We start from the raw sequence: 24,466 nt of genomic DNA, 5'->3' as shown, positions 1-24,466 counted from the left end.
ATCCCTTTTATGGATTTGATCATAATGGGTATGAGTGTAAGGAGGAGGTATGCCTCTGTGTATGCTCACCATCTCATCATGGGTGAGGGTCATCACTTCAGGTAACACTCTGCCTAGGTAACAAATTCCAACGTAGTTCATGGAGAGCCATTTGTACGCCCTTCTACCACAAATATAATAAACATCGTCAGGGAGAAAATAAGGGACAGAGTATTTCATGATCTTGTCACACATTATCCATAAGAACATTCCCGTCCCCTGCTCCCTGACTTGTTCCTCACAAGTTTCTGGCTGTAGGGTCATATTACAGTAGCCGGCTGATACTCTGCCGGCCATCATTTTACTTTTCTTCACCGTGTAGACATATTTATAGTGTCTCCCACTGGTTCGGATTTTTAACAACAATTCTTTATCAATAGGCTCTCCATCTGGATGCTGGGAGTAAGTTATTGTCTGGTTATGCCATGTCACTTCCCAAGTACCAATCGCTCTGGAACTCGAGAAGTTCATACATACAAGGGATTTATCCACTTGGTATGGGTGTAATCTAAGACTAGGGGACCTGGTATACAGGTATCTCTTATCCAATGGCCTCCCCTTATTTAATACGCTTATCTCTGAAATATTAAGCGGGCATGGGACTAGGCCTACACTACTCCTTTTATGTAACACTTGTGAACACACCCAGCATTCTGTTTGGTTTAAGACCTTACCCACTAGTGAGTGGTAATCACTCAAAGGATGTCGGCCTGTAGTTGCCTTACTTGTCGACTGACATCGCTGGATGCATTCTTCTTCCATTTTAGGTTGACAATATCTACAGACACAGTACTCACCAGACAATAACTCATCACATAGCCCTTGAACTACGTTTCCCTCATACCTTTTACCTTCTCCTGTCATGGGCAAAGTGTCAAGCTGGTTTAGGGATTCTACCTCACCCATATCTGGGTCCATTATTACACTGTCAGAACTCCGCTCCGATCGCTCTAGAATGTGGCAGCCACCGAGTATCTTGGGATGAAGAAAAGAACACAGAAAGAAAACAAAGAAATATATGCATAACTGTGAACCTGTTGCTTGGAGTCCTTCCATCATCTCTACCCAGGAGACTTTTATTTTGCTCTGCTCTTGGACCTTTGTTCGCTCAGGTTGCTCGACCTTGGCTGCTTCTCAGTGTTCCTGAAACAATGCTTCTAGCGACACTTCTTCTCTTTCGCTCTCTGCACACTGGGATTCTGGGTTACTGGCTTTCTTGCAGTGGGACGAATGTATCCAAGTCTCTCTCTCTGCGACTTTAATTGATGTAGTGCTGGTCAACAAAACTTGGTACGGTCCTTCCCAACGGTCTATCAAACAACCTGAGCGTAAAAAATTTCGGATCATAACAAAGTCTCCTGGTTTAAGATTATGACAATTCTCGGTAGGCATATCAGGGTTCAGTAAATTCAGCTGCTTTTGTTGCTCCCTTAGCTGTTTGTTTAGCTTTAGGATATACTGTACAGTTAGCTCATTGTTACATTTGAGATCATCCTGTGGGTCTATCATGATGTGTGGCTGCCGACCAAACAATATCTCGAAGGGGGACAAGTTGAGCGGAGTCCTGGGAGTGGTCCTAATGCTATACAACACAATAGGCAGTGCCTCTGGCCATAACAACCCTGTTTCAGCCATAACTTTACCCAATTTGTTCTTAATAGTACCATTCATTCTCTCAACTTTGGCGCTCGCCTGGGGACGATATGGAGTATGAAGTTTACTATTAATCCCCAGGAGTTTACACATGATTTGGAAGACCTCTCCTGTGAAATGAGTGCCTCTGTCACTCTCAATGACCTTTGGGATACCATATCTACAGACAAACTCCTGACATATTTTCTTTGCTGTAAATGTAGCAGTGTTGGAGGCAGCGGGGAAAGCCTCCACCCAGCTGGAAAACATGTCAACGCAAACTAATACATATTTCAAATTTCTACAGGGTGGTAACTGTAGGAGGGATGTGGGATGGCTCTGTTGGGATGGCTTTTCCAACGTTCTTCCTCAAACAGGTGAGGCATGACATTGCCACTCTACCTGCTTGAGAAGCGAACCCTGGTGCACACCAGTAGGCCTTTACCAGCTTGCACATACCTTCCTTCCCAAGATGTGTCAGCCCATGGGCCGCCTCGGCTAGACTAGGAAGGTATGCCCTGGGGGCTACTGGTTTCCCGTGTCCATCTCTCCAAAGTCCGGTAGACTCTTGGCCACATCCCTTCGACTTCCATACTGCTCTTTCCTGTGGGGAACACAAATTCTGCATGTCTATCAGTTTGGATGTGGATACCATGTTCAGTGTACAAAGGTTGGTAGGATGGGTGAAAATATTTACAGGGCATGCGGCCCTTTTCGCTGCCTCATCAGCGCGGCTGTTACCAAGTGACACCGGGTCCTTCTCTGATGTATGAGCTTTGCACTTGATAACAGCCACTCTGTCTGGAAGCTGAATAGCTCCCAGAAGTCTCCTAATGTATATCGCATGCGCCACTGGTGTGCCAGCCGCCGTCATGAAATTTCGGAGGCGCCATAGGGCTCCAAAATCATGCACTACTCCGAAAGCATATCTGGAGTCGGTATATATGTTAACTGCTTTTCCCTGGGCCAGTTCACATGCTCTGGTCAGTGCCACCAGTTCCGCTACTTGTGCTGAGTGAGGTGGTCCCAAGGGTTCAGCTTCCACAATACCTTCTCCATCTACTACTGCGTAGCCTGTGCACAGCTCTCCCGTGTCCGTCTGTCTATGACAGCTACCATCTGTGAATAAGGTTATGTCTACCTCACTTAATGGGCTGTCGCTTATGTCAGGACGTGCTGTGAAGGTCTGATTCAGATAGGTCATGCAATCATGTTTGTCCTCACCCTCACTAAACTCTGCTTTACCATATTCAGCAACATTCCCATCACCCTCCACCCTTTGTGCCTTGGAGGGCACATGAGGAAGGAATGTGGCTGGGTTTAGTGTGTTGCATCTTTTGATGGTAATATTTACTGGGGCCATCAGCGCCAGTTCCCACTTAGTGAACCGTGCTGAGGACACATGACGTGTTTGGGCAGAATTTAGGAGAGCAGAGACAGCATGGGGAGCATGAACAGTTAAATCGTGTCCCAACACTACGTCCTCACTCTTTTTTAATTGCGTTTTTATTTAATTTTCCATATAAAACACGACAATACACATAGTTACATTTCGGTACCTACATAATACAGAGGTTACACAGTTCATGAATTAAAAAAACAATACCTCATGTATCAAAACACAAAACAAACATAGACAAGTTCACAGCGCAACTCCCAAAAACTCCCACCAGAAGGACCACTCAGCTTTGTCCATGACAGTTTCCCCTGGCCTATTACACACAGCCCCTTCTCCACCCCCCGATCCATTCTCAGCTCAGATAACCCCTACCAGGCCCACCAGTCCTACTTATTGGGCTCCTTCACTTGTTATATACAGTACTCCACAATTAACTTTAAAACCTACTGTATATAAGCCCAGCCCTATGCTTTGGGTAATATACCATATTAGACCCATAAAGTCCCTCAGTCCGGAGAGGAGAAAACCTAAATACCTTATTGTATACAAAACAAAAGAAGAGGAAAAAAATAAATAAAAAAAACCCCATCAAAATTGTTAAACTATCTATTGATTTGTAATCAAAATTTCTAAGTGTATCATAATGTGTCAAGAACATCTCCGTGTGCATATACTACCTACATCAATTTTCACTAGAGTCTCCTCTAGCACTAATATGCAACCATTTCACATATCGTGCCTACTATAAGGATATCTAATAGGATAACATAGTGAAAAAAAAAGAATAAAAAAAAAAAAAAAAAATTAAAACCTATTTATTTGTAAATTTATTAAACCTCGTTCTGTGTAAGAGAGGAAATCTCCTCATTCGTGCAGCTACACCTATATTATCTACTTATTTAAATTTGATAAAAAAAACCCAGTGCTTATACATTCAACCTCTCACTGTTATTGACTCTATGGTCAGCTGACCTATTCCAATATCCCCAGATGCCCAGGTACTTAGTACTCGAGCCCCGGGATGCATACACAAATTTCTCATGTTCACTAGTCTGGTTAACTAAATTAACCCATTCTCCGTGGAGCGGTCCCAAAGGGGACATCCACCTACGTGCGATTATTACTTTCGCTAGGGCCGCTAGGTTCTTTGCCATCTGCTTCATTTCCCGGGGGATTGTCCCTTCCGCCCATATCCCAAGGACCAAATTCAGTTTATTTAAGGCAATTCGTGGGACACCAATCAAGACCAGAGTTTTAATTATTTCATCCCAAAACCTACTAACCAACTTGCAGCTCCACAACAAATGGTCGAGAGTGGCATCCCCTTCTCCACATTTCGGACAGCTATCAGACCCACCCCCAGCACATTTTTTCAATCTGGCAGGCGTTACATAAGTCCTGTGTGGAATGTTAAATTGGACCTGTTGAGTCCGCATTAAGTTTGTTGCTTGTCGTGGGCCATCCAAGGCAACCCTCCAGCCTTTTTTATCTAACTGGGGGATGTCCTTGGTCCATTTTTCCCGTAAAGTCCCTAATTCTTCTGATTGAGCAAATGAATGTAGAAAATGATACATTTTAGACAAGCGCTTACCCTTCGCTAGTTGTTTAATGAAGGTTTTGCACGGAGCCTCCACCACCTCCCACCTGGTGGACTTGCCCCCTACAGTCATAGCACTCCTTACTTGAAGATATCTAAAAAAAACTGCCTTAGGAATACTAAATTCTGCCTGCAGCTGGGAAAATGATTTCAACACCCCTTCCTGGCACCATTGGCCTAATGTATTAACCCCATAGGTATTCCACACTAACCCTCCTTGTTGTTCCTTGAGGTCCCCCATGCCTGTTAGCGAAAGGATTGGAGTGTCCGGATCGAGACCAACTGCTTTTGTTAATTTACACGACCATCTCCAGATTTTAACCGCTTGGCTAATTATAGGAGGAAGGTCCCGCCGGAGCCCCCTCACAAACAGTCTCTGGAGAGGTGTATAATCTGGATCCACACACTCCACAAGACTTCGCAACTCAGCTGAGTCTTCTCCTGGCCTTACCCAAGCACATATTTGAACCATCTGAGCGGCCATGTAATATAATTTAAAATCCGGAAGGGCCATTCCCCCTTTATCTCTATCCCGACTCATAACATCCATTTTTACTCTAGGCATTTTATCCCGCCAGATAAATGAGGAAACTATGCTCTTGATCTTCCTAAAGTGCTCATCCCCAATAAAAACTGGGGAATGTTGCACTATATACAAAAATTTAGGCAGTAATGCCATTTTAACCAGATTAACCCGCCCAATTTGAGATATCTGGAGTCTGGACCAACTACGGCATTTAGATTTTAATACACTAATAAAAGGAATTATATTTTGGGAAATAAAATCTCCTGAGTTTCTGGTAAAAGAAATACCCAAATACCTGAATTTTTCCACCCTCTTTAGTTGACCTTCGGGTACTGGGCTCAGCCCACCCTCAGTTCCCAACTGGATATAGTTAGATTTATCCCAGTTCATTGTAAGGCCGGAATATCCCCCGAACTCTTGTATGAGTTGCATTACCACAGATAGGTCCCCAGGGGTCGATAGACCGACCAGCAAATCATCTGCATATAGCGAAACTAAGTTCCTACTAGGACCCCTACCCCCGTTCTCTCCCCCCAGGGCTGATCTCAATGCACACGCCAGAGGCTCCACCACCACTGCAAACAGCAGAGGGGATAGAGGACATCCCTGGCGCGTCCCTCTGGAGAGAGAGAAAGAGGGGGATGTAAACCCATTGATGGTCACTCTAGCCCTTGGATTTTGATATAACAGTGAGACCCGTTTTATAAACATCTCCCCAAACCCAAAGGCCTGCAGAGCCCTCCACAAGAAAGGCCATTCGACTGAGTCGAATGCCTTGTTCGCGTCAAAAGACGCGAGCACTGCATCCGACCCCCTCAACTCCTCATTCTGAAGGTAAGTATATGCTCTTCGGAGATTAATCATGGTCGACTTCCCTTCCATGAAGCCCGTTTGATCGGGATGGACCACCTGACCTACTACTCTCTGAAGTCTAGTTGCCAATATTTTAGCATATATCTTTGCATCTGACGTTATTAATGATATCGGCCTATACGAGTCAACTCGTGTCAGATCTTTGCCACTTTTGGGGATCATAATAATTGCAGCCTCTGTCAAAGACTGAGGTATACACTCCTCTTTTTCCATACATTGAAAAACCCTCAGCAACTGAGGACCCAGTTTCCCAATATACTTCTGGTACACCTCCCCGGGGAGGCCATCAAGGCCAGGGGCTTTACCCCCTGGAAAGGAGTTGATCGCAACGATCACTTCTTCCACTGTCAGGGGGGCCTCCAGTATATCTCTTGAGGAGGACAGCAGATTTGGAAGTTCCAGCCCTGCCAGGTACTGACAAATTTCCTCATTACTGCGACTTAATTTAGACCTATATACCTCTTCAAAATGTGTAGAGAATAGTTCTGATATTTTAGGGGTATTGGTCACCTCTTGACCTGATTCTAACCTAATCATGGATATAATGTTAGATGGACTCTCTTGTTTCATAATATGTGCCAGAAATTTCCCAGTCCGATCCGATTCAGCGTACCACTTGTTTGACCCTGCGGTAAGCCGACGGCAGGTTACCTCCTGAAGATACTCCACCCACTCCTTTTGGGCAGCCTGCCACAGCGACCTTGCTGAATCTGTCTTATTGGACAGGAAGGTGTTTTCAAGACTAATCATTTTATCTTCTAATTCACTTGCCCTCTTTCTACTAGAAAGTTTCAGGAAGGCTATCTTTTTAATAAACACCCCCCTCAAATACGCCTTAAAGGCGTCCCACACAACAAGATTTGCAGAGGACCCATCATTTCCTTCAAAGAATTCATCTATCATTTTCTCCATCACCACCTGTTCCCCCATTTGCTGCAGCCAGTATGCCTGCAGTTTCCAGTATCTGAACCCTGTCTGGGTCTCTAGGTCCATCTCCATAGTGACCGGAGAATGATCTGAAATCCCCAGTGCCCTATAATCTACATGTTACGAAACTCAGCTGGGTTCTGGGTAATGCGACAGCTGGCAGGAGGGAAAAGGTCAGGCGTGAGCCCACAGCTGGGACCGCTGTTTAGGACGGCCACAGCGAAACCTACACTGACTCTGTTGAGTCCCCCGGGCAGATGGAATACCCCTGCAGGTGCTAGGCTTCGCCTGTAGCCGCCGCGTTCGACAGAGCCAGTTAGGCCGGCTCTGACCCCGATGCAGCCAGGTGTTAGGTAAAGACAAGGGGTGAGCGATCGCCAGGGAGTATCTCAAAAGGACCGTCTAACTAAAGGGCCTAACTGGGAAGAGACCCCTAGCTACCGGCACCAGGCCAAGAACGGGGAACGGCGACCCAGTCGCAGACACAAATAAGAAGATAGGGAATCTCGGGACAAGGATTCCCCGAGACAGAGATTCCCCAAAACAAGGAGCAGTAGGAAAGGGAAAAACCCCTGCCTGACCAAGCTAAGGAGACAGTCAGACCCAAGCAGGAGGGACTTCAGAGAAAATGACACAGCACAGAAACAACGGACCCACGGAGGGGTATAGCCACGGCGGGCCAATGATGGTAGGAGAATAACCACCAGGCTCACAAGGAGCACTTACGTGACCCACAGGCAGAGGGGTAACGAGGACGGGCGCAGGCTCAGCCCAGGGCTGGATAAGACAGTCCAAGCAGGCTGGAAGACAGACTTGCTGACGAGATCTGGACGGATCCAGAAGCAGGAACAAAGGAAGTTCCGGGGACCGGGTATGAGCGCTATGCTCAGGGAGCTTGTAGCTATAACCGGCGTCTGTGCCCAGCAGACGCCGGCTATTTATTTGAAAATCGCGCCGCCTGCGTGACGTCAGGCGCGCGCGTGTTGCCCGGCTGCTGAACGGGAGCTCGGGGACGTTGCCTAGCAACGCCCCGACGCCCGTCTTCAGAGCGAGGCTTGGGACGCTGCTCGGCAACGTCCCCTGCCCCCAGCCTCTGCTCCTGAACCGCCGACCGTCCGGGTGCAGCAGTTCCCGGACGGCGGCATGTGACAGTACCCCCCCCTTGAGGAAGGGTTAACAACCCTTTACCCCCGGGTTTATCTGGGAACTGTCGAAAAAACAACCTCTTGAGGTTGGGAGAATGCAAGTCCCTATCAGGAACCCACGACCGCTCCTCGGGACCAAACCCCCTCCAATGTACAAGGAACTGTAGAGACCCTCTGACAAATTTAGAGTCAAGAATCTTTTCCACACGGAATTCCTGTTGCCCCTGCACCATCACAGGAGAGGAACCACTTCTAACCTTGCGAGGAAATTTCCGCGAAGAGACCGCAGGTTTAAGAAGCGAAGCGTGAAAGGTATTATTGATCTTGAGGGATTTAGGTAGAGAGACCCGAAAGGCTACCGGATTAACCCTCTTGACAATTCGAAACGGACCGATGAACCGAGGTCCTAATCTTGCCGACGGTTGGTGAAGCTTGATGTTCCGGGCAGAAAGCCACACCCAATCACCCACCTTAAAACGGCAAGGACGTCTGAATTTGTCTGCGAATACCTTTTCTCTAAAGGATGCTTCCTTCAAAGCCGTGTGGATTTTCCGCCAAATCACTCTGAGCCGAGAGGCAGCCGAAGACGTAGATCTGGGGGCATTAGGTCCCAAAGAGTTGGCCCTGGGATGGAACCCATAAACCGCAAAAAAGGGAGAGGTTTTAGAGGCTGAATGATGTGCGTTGTTATACGCGAATTCGGCTAGCGGTAGAAAACTCGTCCAATCATCTTGTAGTTTGGAAACGAAACACCTTAAATACTGTTTGAGGGACTGATTCAGACGCTCCGTTTGGCCGTTGGCCTGCGGATGGAATGCCGAAGTGAGACTGGTCTTTACCTTCAAGGCAGAACAAAACAGTCTCCAAAATTGGGCCACAAATTGTGGGCCGCGATCGGAAACAATATCACTGGGTAAACCATGTAACCGAAAGACATTCTGTAAGAACAGAGTGACCAGCTCCCTAGCCGAGGGTAACTGTCTCAAGGCCACAAAGTGTGCCATTTTAGAGAACCTATCAATGATGACCCAGATGACCTGACATTGGGACGAGACCGGGAGTCCTACTATAAAGTCCATGGCCAAATGAGACCAAGGTCTGACAGGTATGGTTAAGGGTACCAATTCTCCTATCGGTCGCGAGCGTGGAACTTTATGCCGAGCACAGTCCGGACAGGACAGCACGAATTCTTTGGTGTCTAGAGACATCCCGGGCCACCAAACCACACGAGAGAGAAGAGCAAGCGTTTTGAAGACTCCTGGATGACCCGCAATCCTGGAATCATGACATTCCGCAAGCACTCTGCGCCTTAAGGACGGAGGAACAAATAACTTGTTTTCCGGAGTTTGGGTAGGAGCTTGCCCCTGAGCTTGGCGAAGCAGACCCTCCAACGTCTGACTTACTCCAGCATGAATAGAGGATGCTGATACAATGGGTTCTTTGCTAAACCTGCTCTCATGTTGGGGAAGAAAGCATCGGGACAGAGCATCCGCTCTAATGTTCTTCGACCCTGGCCTGTAAGAAATAATAAAATTGAAGCGCATGAAGAAGAGGGCCCATCGGGCCTGCCGTGCGTTCAACCTCTTAGCTGACTCGATATACTGCAGATTCTTATGATCCGTCAAGACGAGAATCTGATGAGTAGCCCCTTCCAACCAATGTCGCCACTCATCAAAGGCCCACTTGATGGCGAGTAACTCTCTGTTACCCACATCATAGTTGGATTCAGCCTGGGAAAATTTCCTGGACATGTAGGCACAGGGGTGTGACTCCAGGGACTCAGGATCCCTTTGGGACAGGACTGCCCCGGCTCCAACTTCGGAGGCGTCTACCTCAACAATGAAAGGCAGATCCGGATTAGGATGCCTGAGGACCGGGGCCGAAACAAAGGCTTGCTTAAGTGTTTTAAAAGCCTGTTCCACCTGAGGTGTCCATAGTGAGGGATCAGCCCCCTTTTTGGTCAAAGCCACTAAAGGCGCCACAATAGTAGAAAATGCGTGGATAAAACGCCTATAATAGTTGGCGAAACCCAGAAACCGTTGCACCGCTTTCAAATTAGTGGGACGGACCCAATCCACAACGGCTTGCAGTTTCTTAGGATCCATTTGGAATCCCTGAGAAGAAATAATGTACCCTAAAAAGGATACCTGGGTTACCTCAAACTCACATTTCTCAAGTTTAGCGAATAACTGGTTCTCTCGTAATTTTTGCAGAACTTGGCGAACCTGAGATCTATGTGAGACTAGGTCTTGAGAAAAAATTAAAATATCATCCAAATAGACGACCACAAATTTGCCCAGGAACTCACGGAGTACATCGTTGATAAAATCCTGAAAGACGGCTGGGGCGTTAGAGAGGCCAAAAGGCATTACCAGGTACTCATAGTGCCCTGTCTGAGTGCTGAAAGCCGTCTTCCATTCATCCCCCTCCTTTATCCTTATGAGGTTGTATGCACCCCGGAGGTCAATCTTGGAAAAGATGGTTGCGGACCGTAGCTGGTCAAACAGGACCGCAATCAGGGGAAGAGGATAGGTGTTTTTTACCGTGATCCTGTTGAGAGCCCGGAAATCAATACAGGGTCTCAATGAACCGTCCTTCTTGGCTACAAAAAAGAATCCGGCACTGAGAGGAGATTTGGACGGCCGGATGAATCCCTTAGAAAGACTTTCTTGGACGTAGTCATCCATAGCTTTAGTCTCTGGAATGGACAGAGCATATAGTCTGCCTTTGGGCAAGGAGGCATTCGGGACCAATTGGATGGCACAGTCGTAGGGACGATGAGGAGGCAATGCGTCCGCTTTTCCCTTGGAAAAAACATCTAAAAAATCTTGATAGGGAAAAGGAATTTTGGAAAGAGAGACCGAAGCAAGTGGGAGTGAGGTGTTGAAACAATGCTCGCTACAGGCGGAGCTCCAACGAGCAATCTCCCCTTGATCCCAATCAATGATGGGGTTGTGTTTCTTCAGCCATGGGAACCCCAATACAATGGGGACGGCAGGACAGGACGTTAACAAAAATGAAATCTCTTCTTGATGGAATAGGCCGATGGACAACTGCAGAGGAGGAGTTTGAAAAGATATAGCCCCATTGGAGAGGACGTTTCCGTCTAACCCACGTAACGTAACGGGTATGGGAAGTTTGACAGGGGGAATGCCCAACGTCTGGGCTATCGTGAAATCTAAAAAATTCCCGGCCGCGCCACTATCAATGAACATAGACCCAGAGAAATTGGCGCCCCGAAAAGAAATACACCCCAACACTAGTAATGAATTTAGAGAGGAAAAGAGCTGGAGGCCTAAGTGAACCCTCTCCTCGTTCACTTGGCCCTGGCTTTTACTGGCCTATTAGGACAGTTACGGAGGATATGCCCCTTGTTGCCACAGTAAAGACAAAGGCCAGAGCCAAGTCGTCGGGCTCTTTCCTCCGGGGAAATGCGGGCTGCACCGAGCTGCATCGGTTCCTCACCTTCCTCCGAGACCGATGGAACATAGGGAACCGCCCGAGTAATAGAACTCCGCTCAGACCTCCGTTCACGGAGACGACGGTCAATTCGGATAGATAGCTCCATTAATTTATCAAGGGAGGTAGGAGCGGGATATTGAATTAGGCAGTCTTTAATCTCATCAGTCAACCCACAGCGGAATTGACTGCGTAACGCAGGATCGTTCCATCCGCAGTCATTAGACCAGCGTCGGAACTCTGTGCAGTAAACCTCTGCCGGGTCCCTCCCCTGTTTAAGGGCTCGGAGATGAGTCTCTGCGGAGGCCTCCCTATCGGGGTCGTCGTATAACAGACCCAGGGAACTGAAGAAACTGTCTACAGAGGACAGGACCGGACTATCCGAAGGTAACCCAAAGGCCCAAGTTTGGGGATCCCCCTGGAGTAAGGAAATGACCAGGCCTACTTGCTGGGACTCGGAGCCGGATGACCGCGGCCGAAGCCGAAAATATAACTTACAGCTTTCACGGAAGTTATAGAAGGTCGTGCGGTCTCCTGAAAACCGGTCCGGCAAGTTCACCTTAGGTTCGGAAACCCCTGGTTCCGGAGGACGGGACCTTTGCTCCTGGGAAGCCACTTTTAGCGAGAGCTCTCGCACCATCTGGGTTAACCCCTGGATCTGATCAGAAAAAGTTTGAGCCGATGGGTTCATTACCACAAATGAGGGAGAATACCACTATAACAACACAACAGGTGGGATGGTTATATACAGGAGCAAAACTACCAGGCTGTCTGTTAGGGCCGGTTATAATGTTACGAAACTCAGCTGGGTTCTGGGTAATGCGACAGCTGGCAGGAGGGAAAAGGTCAGGCGTGAGCCCACAGCTGGGACCGCTGTTTAGGACGGCCACAGCGAAACCTACACTGACTCTGTTGAGTCCCCCGGGCAGATGGAATACCCCTGCAGGTGCTAGGCTTCGCCTGTAGCCGCCGCGTTCGACAGAGCCAGTTAGGCCGGCTCTGACCCCGATGCAGCCAGGTGTTAGGTAAAGACAAGGGGTGAGCGATCGCCAGGGAGTATCTCAAAAGGACCGTCTAACTAAAGGGCCTAACTGGGAAGAGACCCCTAGCTACCGGCACCAGGCCAAGAACGGGGAACGGCGACCCAGTCGCAGACACAAATAAGAAGATAGGGAATCTCGGGACAAGGATTCCCCGAGACAGAGATTCCCCAAAACAAGGAGCAGTAGGAAAGGGAAAAACCCCTGCCTGACCAAGCTAAGGAGACAGTCAGACCCAAGCAGGAGGGACTTCAGAGAAAATGACACAGCACAGAAACAACGGACCCACGGAGGGGTATAGCCACGGCGGGCCAATGATGGTAGGAGAATAACCACCAGGCTCACAAGGAGCACTTACGTGACCCACAGGCAGAGGGGTAACGAGGACGGGCGCAGGCTCAGCCCAGGGCTGGATAAGACAGTCCAAGCAGGCTGGAAGACAGACTTGCTGACGAGATCTGGACGGATCCAGAAGCAGGAACAAAGGAAGTTCCGGGGACCGGGTATGAGCGCTATGCTCAGGGAGCTTGTAGCTATAACCGGCGTCTGTGCCCAGCAGACGCCGGCTATTTATTTGAAAATCGCGCCGCCTGCGTGACGTCAGGCGCGCGCGTGTTGCCCGGCTGCTGAACGGGAGCTCGGGGACGTTGCCTAGCAACGCCCCGACGCCCGTCTTCAGAGCGAGGCTTGGGACGCTGCTCGGCAACGTCCCCTGCCCCCAGCCTCTGCTCCTGAACCGCCGACCGTCCGGGTGCAGCAGTTCCCGGACGGCGGCATGTGACACTACATGCCTAATTTTTGTAAGGGCCTTCTCAGAGACCAGAATCATATCGATCCTTGAGAACACTCTATGGGATGAAGAATAGCAGGAAAACTGCTGACGGACTGGGTTCCTGATTCTCCAGGGATCCTTCCACCCTATCTCCTCTATAAACTCATAAAATTTATTACTTTCCCTAGGTCTTTCTTTCTCAGGCCTGTTCCATCTATCAAGGTGGGGCTGAAGTACCTTATTGAAATCCCCCAAACAGATTACTATATTATCCGGAAAGGATGCTGCAAATTCCACCGCCATTCTCACCACATCGTATGAGAACGGGGGTGGGATATATACTGTGAGGATACAAAAACGTACATGGTCAATTGCACACTCCAAAAAAATATATCTTCCCCCGGTGTCGATCTTCACAGAGCCCACATCAAAAACCACAGATTTTCTGATTAACAAGGCAACCCCCCGAGAGGAAGAAGAGAAAGGGGCATGGAAGCTGTGACCTATCCAAGGACGTTTTAAAGAGCCCAAACGCTCTCTTGGCAGGTGGGTCTCTTGCAAGCAAATGATGTCAGAGTCCAGACTCCTGCACTGTTTCAAGACCAAAGCTCTTTTTACCCTACAGTTCAGACCTCTGACATTCCAGGTCAAGAATTTAACCATTTATTCTGCACAAGAGATCCACCTATATCCCACATTCTCTAACATAAACAACAATTTGACCAATTGAGCCAAAAAGCAAATTTTACCAATGGGCCACATTCTTTGACATATATACAGTGGACCAGCATTTGGTTCATATTTCATAGGCTGCCTGCAACTTAGCCAATTTTCTAGGCCCTTCAGGTGCCAATATGTGGATCGATCTATACTAAATTTTGCTGTGAACAAACATACACAAATACATAGACAAACATAAACACACATCCCTCCCCACCCCCCTCCCCCACCCTGTATAACCAATTCCCCTGGCATACCTGTATACCTACCCCCCCTCCACAGAAATCACTCCTTTAAACTATCTCCAGCTAGAGTAGCCTCCTAGAGCAATCAACTAATGGCCACCAAAGAGGTCTACCCCCGCCCTCCCCCGTGCAGCCCCGCCACCCTCCACAGAATTTTAATAATCTAACTTCAGATCCCCCTCGTTATTTACCTACAGACTTATATCATGAGCTCAACTTGCTCCTAGCACTACCAGAGCAGTTGTCCAAATATCCTGTAGGGTTCACCACATAGAAGAGAGAAAACTGAATTTAACAAATACACAATGTTTCCACAACAAAAACAGGACACTTCATTTATAGATTTTAGCTCAATGCCACCTGTTTCCTGCCCGGATAAGTGGCATCAAGCCATCTTGCCGCCTCACCAGGAGTGAAAAAAAATTTCGTAGCCCCATCCGCTATTACTCTCAGTTTAGACGGATAGAGCATGGAATATTTTAATTCCAACTCTCTAAGGCGACCTTTAATGTCCTTAAATTTTGCACGGTCCTTCTGGACATCTAAGGGAAAGTCCGGGAATGCCGAAATCCTCCTACCATTGTAGGTAAAGTCCCCCTTTTCCCTGGCCAGCCGCAACACACTGTCCCGGTCCCTATAATTTAGGAACTTCGCTATCAATGTACGGGATGGACCTCCCGGGGGGGGAGGCCGGCCTGGGATACGGTGAGCTCTCTCTATAGCAAATTGAGCAGAAAAGGCCTTGTTGCCACACATCTGGAATAACCACTCCTCCAGGAACTTTTCAGGGGCATTACCCTCTACGCGTTCCTCGAAACCGATGAAACGGATATTATTCCGTCTAAGTCTACCTTCCATGTCGGACATTTTTTTACAAATATCGGACATTTGATCACTGACGGATTTAACCTGAATCTGTAAAGGGCCCACAATGTCCTCCACTGTAGATATACGGTTCTCGGCCTCAGTCATTCTCTCACGAATTTTTTGAGCATCATTCCTGAGGAGTGTGATATCGGACTGAACTTTATTTATTTGTTCAAGTAGACGAGTTTCACAGGTGTTAATAGCCTCAAGGACTTGTTGTAGTGTTACCTCTGGGGGAGGTGGATTTTTGCTCTCCTTCGTAGGGGTAGAGAGAGGGGTACTAGTCTGGGAACTGCTGCCAGCTTGAGAACGGGCAAACTTCTCCAATCTGGCCGCCGCCGTGTTTTGGCCTGTTTTACCCATAATGCACAATTCAGCTACAAGTAGCCCCTCCGGCGCAGAGTTACAAAGTTACACACTCAATTTATAGGTTTCTGGATATTAATGTACTTGGCCCAGACTTAATGAACCGTATTTACACAGGGCTTAATGTCATGTGCTGGTACTTTACCAGGTATCGTCAGAAGTCACAAAAAGATTAAATTCAACGGCAGGTAGACCCTCCGGCCCCACGTTTACACAGTCTCGTACTTAATCTGTAGATTTCTAGACTTGGTAAACTTGGCCCAGCTTGCACCATATGATACTGTGCTCAATGTCCCAAACTGCTAACAGGAATCCTCAGGGCACACCAAGCAGTAGATTGACCCTTCTGGCTGCACAGTCTTTATAAACACAACACGTTGAGTAGGTTATACCCACTGGGACTCACCCACCGCCACCAGATCTTCGCCCACAGATAGGTCACGCAGCAGGGGTCTCCGTTCAATCCCCACAGTTTTCGGGAAACAGTCCTCTGGGTATGGGATCCAGCCCAATAGCCCGTCTCTCACACGGACCTGGTACACTTTCTTGTGTAGCCTCAGATGGACACCAGGGGACCCCTCCACAGCAGCCGGCCACCACCTTGCTTCAATTTTCCTCCCAGGTGCTGCGTCTCTCACCCGCAGCTAACCGGGGCCGTATAGAGCACTTTTAAGCTGGAGGTGCTATATTGTAGCCGTCGGGTACCCCCCTGGAGACACTTATGGAGGCAGTCCCTTGTAGCCGGGCGCCGAGGGTTCTCCCGCCCGCAGCGGCTCTCATCCGCCGCACCACGGGCTTCCAGGCGGCGTCTGACGTCACAGACCTGCGCCCGCTCCACGGACAGGCACTGCCAGAGACGGGATCCGTAAGGAGTGAGGACCTCAGCTAGCAGACCCGCCTCCAAACGCCGTCTCTCACCCGGCCGGACAGACGCTCCGGAGCTCAGATACTATATGCCAGACGGGACCACAAGCAGGTACTCTCGGCAGGTTCTCTTCTCTCGGCTTAGCCCGTTAAACCATTGGAAGCAGGATCTTTTTAGCAGCGGCGTGCACGGGGGAGCTCAGACGCACACCCTCACTCTCGTCCTGCCGTGGCCACCCTACGTCCTCACTCTTACTTACTAGTTGTGCTATTGCAGCCACACTTCGTAAGCAAGTTGGGAGTGAGCGTGCTACTGTGTCCAGCTGGCCACTGTAGTACGCTATTGGTCGGTTGGCATCACCATGTTTTTGTACTCCTGCCGCACACCCACCTGATTCAGTTCCGTACAGTTCAAAGGGTTTCCCATAATCTGGCATTCCCAGTGCTGGGGCCTTTGTTAGGCTCACCTTTAGTTCCTCGAAAGCCAGCTCAGATTCCTCAGTATGGGAGACCCGATCTGGCTTAGTTGAGGAAACCATCTCTTGTAGTGGTAATGCCAGAATAGAGAATCCTGGGATCCAATTGCGACAGTATCCACACATGCCTAGGAACGTACGGATCTGATGCTGGGTCTGTGGCAGTACCATGTTCTGAATCGCTTGGATTCTGTCGTCGGTGAGGTGTCTCAGCCCTTGGGTAAGGCAGTGACCCAGATACTTAACCCTGGTCTGGCATAATTGCAGCTTATCCTTTGATACTTTATGTCCTGTCTCTGAGAGATGCATCAGTAGTTGTCTAGTGTCATCCACTGATGACTCCAGTGACTCAGAACACAACAATAAGTCATCAACATATTGTATCAGTATTAAACCACTCATGGGTTGAAAGGATTGTAAACAATCATGCAAGGCCTTGGAGAAGATGCTGGGGCTGTCTATGAATCCTTGGGGGAGTCGTGTCCAGGTATACTGTACTCCTCTGTAAGTAAAGGCGAACAGATACTGGCTGTCAGGGTGCAAAGGGACGGAGAAGAACGCTGAACACAAATCAATGACTGTGAAATGAGTACAGTGAGGTGGGATTTGCATTAGGATGACAGCTGGGTTTGGCACTACGGGGAATTGGCTCTCAACTACTTTGTTTACCCCTCTTAAATCCTGCACTAGTCTGTAGCCCCTCCCCCCGCTCTTTTTCACAGGAAAGATGGGACTATTGGCCGTGCTGGAAGTTCTAACTAGGATTTCCTGTTGGAGCAATCGTTGGATCACTGGGAATACTCCTAGCTCAACTTCAGGTTTTAAAGGGTACTGCGGTATTTTTGGGGCTATCCTGCCTTCTTTTAAGCAGATTTCTACTGGAGCTACATTTGCCATTAGCCCAGCGTCCTGTCCATCTTTAGTCCAAAGGGAACTCGGTATTTGTGCTGTAATTTCAGCTACCCTAGATGGATTTGATTCTATAACAGTGGAATACAACATTAGCCTCTGAGGACTGTCCAGCATATCTTGCACTTCTTGTGTAAGATTTTTAGGAGTGTCTAGGAATACCCCATCGGGAGTGCAATAGATGACACATCCCATTTTACATAGTAAATCTCTAGCCAGGAGGTTAGTCGGGGCCGCTGCAGCCAACAGGAAAGAGTGTTTGGTATGCAGAGGCCCGATTGTAACCTCCGCTGGTTTCGTCAGTGGGTAATGTTGTATTTTTCCTGTTACCCCAATTGCTGCTACTGATTGGTTAGTGAAACCCAAGTGAAGAGGAGTGTTGAGAACAGATCTGGCCGCCCCTGTATCAACCAAAAAGGTTTGTCTTACTCCAGCTATGTCAACTTTCACCTGAGGTTCCTCTCTAAGGTGTTGTGTTAGTCTAACTGGCTGTAGGATACAGGTATGACCTGTTTCCTATTGTCTGACCTGCGTTGCCCTTAGCACAGTGTCAGCCATCAGATGGGGAGGAGGCATGTTGCGTGACCTGTCTGTCTCCTCCCATTGTCTAGGGGCTGGGTATCTTCGTGTCTCACCTTTGTGAGATTCCCATTCTCGCTTATGTGTCTGATAACTCCTGGGGTTTCCTGACCTACAATGAGCTGCGTAGTGACCTTCCCTATTGCAGTTGTAACAAATAATTGGCTTTCTACCTGTGTCCCTGGTGTTTCGTTGGTATGCAGCTTTGTTTGGGGCATTAGTAAGGGCTTGGATGCTAACCATCATCAGTTTGTCAGTTTGCAGTTCCCTGTGCTTCTTAATGTTGCGGTCGTGGTCCACAGCAGATTCACGTAGGGCATCCACTGTCATTCCACGCCAATTTGGGAAAGAAGTTTGGACTCTGGCTCTCAGGTTTTCCCTAAGCCCTTCCACCAGCACAGAGACAATCATCTCCCTCAGGTGGGGGTCGTCCTTAGGCTCGGAGACACCAGTGTATTTTGATACCTCCAGTAAGGCCTTAGTGAAATAATCAGCAGCAGTTTCGCCATCCTTTTGTTTGATGGTGAAAATCTTGCTATATTCCACTGCCGCAGGAAAATATACTCCCAATTGTAAGTTGATTAGGCGTATATTTTCCTGGTTGATCTCATCATTTATCTCCTTGTCCACTTTCAGTCCACTATCCTGAATGAATTTCGGGATGTCTATGTGAGTGGGGAGACAGGCCCTCAACATGATTCTCCAATCCTTGTTGGTGGGCTCATCAGAGTTTCCCAGATCCCTTACAAATTTCCGGCACAATGCTAGATCTTTCCTAGGATCAGGGAAATCTGAAATAATGGACCGCAGCTCTAACCGTGTCCATGGATTTAGCATGGTCATCTTTCTGGTAGGTATCACACCCTCTCTGTCTGCCTTACCATAGGGAACCTCCAGTGTGCGCATAGGATATGTTTGTACCACATTCGCATTACTGGGACCTGCTTGGGAGTCGTCCGTGTCTGTGCTGTGTGGTGCATCATTACCTGAGTCCAATACTATGCTGTTGGCATCAGCCGTCTCCTCCTCCTGTGCTGGGGCCTCAACAGCGGGTTGAGCTTTTCCCTCAATCATATTAATTGCATGAGAGACGGCCAGTGCCAACAGCTGCTCGTTTTCCTCTCGGGTTTCCTTGTAAGGGGATAAGACAGGGTACAGGTTAGCAACGGATACATTATTACTTATGCCTTTCTTATGAGTCATTAACCCCTTCGGCACATATGGGGGTGGGGGAGCTGATTCTATTGTGGCAGCGGTTGCATTTATATTGTGGCTGATTGCGTCTGGTATTGCCAGACCTCTGATTCCCCATTGTTCCTGTCCTTCCTTCTGCCACAATTTAAGAATATCTATATGCTTCACTCTCTCCTTACGACTGGAGAGTAGGCATATTTCATCTTTTACTGCCGATAAGATTTCCGGATCGAAGCTACCAACACTGGGAAATTCTAACTTGCTGCCTTGTGTCATTTTTCTCCATTTATTTTGGTAAACAACTGCGCGTTCACAGTGCTTCATGCACATAATAAAAGCCGCCGATCCTTTTGGCCGGCTTGCTTCCTCCCTATCATGCACGTTATCACAGCGTGACCCGTTATTACCCATAATTACAGGAATAAACGTTCACAGCTTAATAGATACCGGTGGGTTATTACTTGTCTGAGAGCTCCCCAAACACTCACTTCTACAGCTTCCTAGAACATCCCACAGTCAAGCAGGTGCGAAGGATACGAGGTATGATACTCAATCACCAAGTCTTTCAACTAGCAGCGAACTTCTAGCCAACTTGCAAGGTGCGGCACAATTTTTCCAGGGTACAACAAACTTGTTTTCCTGTACCCCCAAAAACTGGATTTCTAAAGTAGCTAATCGGATCACTGGGTTCCGATGTATCTTCTTGTACCCTCCTAGCGGATCAGTTCCACTGAAGGGGCAGATCCTATGGGCACGTCGTCACGTACACCCTGTCCTAACTGGACTGTCCTACACTGGACTACACTGCGCTTGAGTCGTGCTGTCACACACCCGTTCGCCTCAGTTATTTTTCACACTGGGCGCTGGTTACACCTTGGTCTTATGCATATATTTGAAATATTTCTGTACAGAAAATCTTCCCAGGCCGGTAGCTTTTCACTAGATACTTATGCAGGTATAAATCCCTTATAATACGCTATAGGAATCTATTAAAATAATGCTTGAGTTGCTTGCTTATGAGAAAATGAACAAAAGAAAGAAAAGAAAAAAAAACTTATTTTCTCTTTATTAAATCACCGCCCCATCCACAGTATATTACTATACTGTTTTAAATAAGGCTAGTGGTTTAATACTGTTCACCTTTGAGTTCCTATGTGTGCTGCATGTGCAGTACCAATGAACAGCCACGTGTGTACGTGCGTTGCTCACAGGCCGCCGATGAATCGGCCACCCACGTGTTCTATAGTGTATTTGCAAGGTTGCGCTCGGGTTTCGCTATACGCAGTAATTGCGCCTAAATGTGGAATAAATCCCTTAACTCCGTCCGAAAGTTACGTATCAAGATGCGAAATAAATCCTGCACTTAATCCGTAAATCACGTACAAAGATGCGAAAATTTCCCGATATGGGCACGTGCGCGCGCACCTTGCGTAATACACAATAGACGCTTTACGTTACTGCAAAAGGCCCAGGGCTTGTCGCCACGTGGCGGAGTCTCTGGTTTTGCAGTAACTAACAATAAACAGTTATAGTTTTGCACAGAGGGGATCCTCTATGTACTATAATAAACACAGACTCCACGTGTGCGAACCTTATCGCACGTGGTACATATACTGTAATGAACAAGCAACTCAAGACACTATACCCCGTTAAACTACTTGTGGCAGGCAGAAGTACAGTTTACTAAACACTTAATATATGTTTTAAAACACGTGGCTTTCACTTATTGTACTCCGGGTTCAGCGCTAGCACTTCCCGAACCCCGCACCGCCGCGGACTCGGCCTATCCAGCAATGGAAACAAATAAATACTTCCACCCTTTTGCTGGTATAGGTCGGGTCGCACGCCTGGTACTGAGTTCTGGAATGTGGAGCGGACGGACGATGCCCCCAATTGTTAATGGCGGTTAAATATGACCAGAGAGACAATAAGTGAAAAGCGCAGGTTACGTAATAAGTCCGCAACCAATGTACCCTTTATACCTAACTACGTGCGAACAAAGCGTAGCGCAGCGTAGCGTACCTTTTATTGTATTATGTACACCAAGAACCAATACCTTAATCAGAGATTCCTTCGCAGTACTTTGTCTCTAATCTGCGAATATACCTTATCGGACGGTGTCCGTAATATACCTTATCGCTATTATGCGAATAAACAGACACGACCACTGTATAGAAATAAGGAGATAAGAACTCCGTAAAAAGGTTGTATTTAAGTCCCTAATGGACAAAAGGGGGTTACAGAAATAAGAATAAACAGGTATAACAAGTGATACAATATACTAACAATGAATACTAAACAGACTCTGCTAGGGGGAAAGAAAACAGATACAAGACACAATCAGCCAATCAATACAATAAGAATAAATACCGTTAATGCAACCGTTACCGTTCTCATCAAATATGCGAAGCGCAGTCCGGTCAGAGCTCACTATCGTTCAGGGATGAACTATAGTCCGGTAGATAGTCAGGGAAAGGTAGATGTGCCGAAGAGAGCTTTTGCTGCTCAGGGTCGCCTATCTTATAGGGTCAGAAAGGGGAGGTCAAAGGCCGTTCTCATTGGTCAGAGGTCGTATGTCAGGTCAGCTGTGATTGGGGGGTAAGATGATACTCCTGGTTTGGCTAGGTCCAGGGGAGTGAATTTTAAGAGTCCTTTGTTTGGTGGTTTCGGCGTCAGCAGTGATAAGAACTGGTTTCATCTAGATTCCTTTGTTACATTCTTTCAACAGAAACTGTCCCTGGAATATGGATTATGTCCATAACTATCGAGCCGTGTATATTGCGAAATATTCGCAATGACCGGAATACTTCGCACAATGAACAGAACGGAACGATACTAAACATGATACAGACAGATGTGTGCAGGGCTAACTAAGCTATGTGTGGCGTTCTAAACCTTTAACTATATTTCATTTAGTGTAAGTGTGTTATTATGAATTTATGTGTGATAGTATAGCTACTCTTCTGGTCCACTTTGTCACACATACTCGGGTATGGAAACTTTATTTGCGCAACTCTGCGAACCAAAATGGCGGCCATACTATCCTAAAATGGCGTGTGTGTAACTCGACTTCCATAAGGCCATTGGGACCAAGTACAGTAGTATTCTGTCTCCGCCTTCCTAGCAAGATATACAATTTCTCATTGTGTCATTTACTAGTGAAATCGATGAAGGTATGTCCGGAGTTTCCCTAGCCAGCCAAACTCTGGCTATACACACTGTAGCTAGCATATTAATGGCATGGCGTCTATCAGGAACTTCCTCATTCGTGGCAGATAGCAAGCATGACACCGGAGATAGAGCGCCCCTCGGGATACCAGACGTCACTCACACCTTCCCAGAATAATGCAATAGGAGGACAGGAACATATCAACTGCAGATAAGAACCTTCTGGAGAGCCACATGTAGGGCAATTTGGAGAACTAGAGCCCCCTATATGACATAGTAACAACATACCCTCCAACATTTGAATAGCAGAAACCGGTATACATTCTGAAAGGGGGCGTGGTCATGGTCAAAGGGGGCATGGCCACATTCCATACCCCTGGTCCCATTTCCTGAGCCTGTATCACCGTGCACTTCCGTTGATGCACAATTCAAATTCCCTCCCGGCCCCCTGCGATGTGATTGGCTGCAGTGCGTTGAAGGCGGCTACCATTGGCTGCAGTGCTGTCAGTTTAAAAGCCTAGCTCTGCACTGCAGCCAGCCCCTCTAGCTAGCCAGCCCCTCCTCTCTCTGCGCCGCCTTCAGTGACACCACAGCTTGGCTGTTTACCTCTGTGCTCCATCAGCTGTCACACAGGAGAGCTGCTAAAAAATGGTACATTCGGTACACTTTGATTTAGCCGGTACAGACCATTATAAGTACTGTACCGGCTAAATCGGTACAGTTGGAGGGTATGTTATAACGGTGTCATATAGACCATATGAAGAATACAGAATCAAATCTGTTGATATCTACAGTAGTTGTGGATAGTCTTGGTGACCAAACGTGACATTTTTGGCCTTGCGCATGTGCAGCCGGACAACACTGTTTATCCTTAAAAAATCAAATAATAATTCTCTTTCTTTAGTATAAAAGTATTGTAAACCTATAAATTTACAACTTTTTATTTATTTTGTATTACTTCTAAGGAAATGTGTATTTGCACTTTGGGTGGGCCCTATACAATGAAGGGAGAGTTTGGTAGAAACCATACACACTAGGGTAACTAATCCCAGCATTAGTGGGATCACGGGATTTTGGCCTAAAATTGTTGGGATTTCAGGATTAGTTTGCACATGCGCCCTTTATTACACGGCTCAGACGCTGTCCGGCTTCCCCTGCACCCAACGCCAGCTGCCCACCCACACCATGTACAAGCGGAGGCCGGTCTCTGCTACAGACGCCAGTCCAGGCACACATCCCAAATCCCAGGAATGAAAAAAAATGGCCTGGGATTGGCCAAATACTTCCATAATATTTAGGGGAACTTGTCCTGTAACAGGGAGTTACGTGCTGATAAAATTAAAACACTGCCACCACGTACAGCAGGCCTCATCATACCTGCTTCTACAGAAAAACGCACAGCAGTTTTACAGGGATGCCCCTGCTGCAGCGCAGCCCCATGCACGCCTCAAACCTGGGGTGCTCATTACGGGAAATGGTCACCTGTCAGACCACACTTAGGTCAACAGTCATTAGTTCGACCCCGGAAGGTCGACTGGCCCCAAGGTCGACAGGGTTAAAGGTCGACATGGGTCAAGGTCGACATGACTTACGGTCGACATGGGCTTAGGTCGACAGTCATTAGGTCGACATGAGTTTTTCACAGTTTTTTTTTACCTTAAGTCATGTC

Source organism: Crinia signifera, chromosome 1, assembly GCF_055691185.1.
Source record: "Crinia signifera chromosome 1, ASM5569118v1, whole genome shotgun sequence".
Classification (NCBI taxonomy): domain Eukaryota; kingdom Metazoa; phylum Chordata; class Amphibia; order Anura; family Myobatrachidae; genus Crinia; species Crinia signifera.
The sequence above is the reverse complement of the archived record's forward strand: the minus strand, read 5'-3'. Positions refer to the sequence as shown.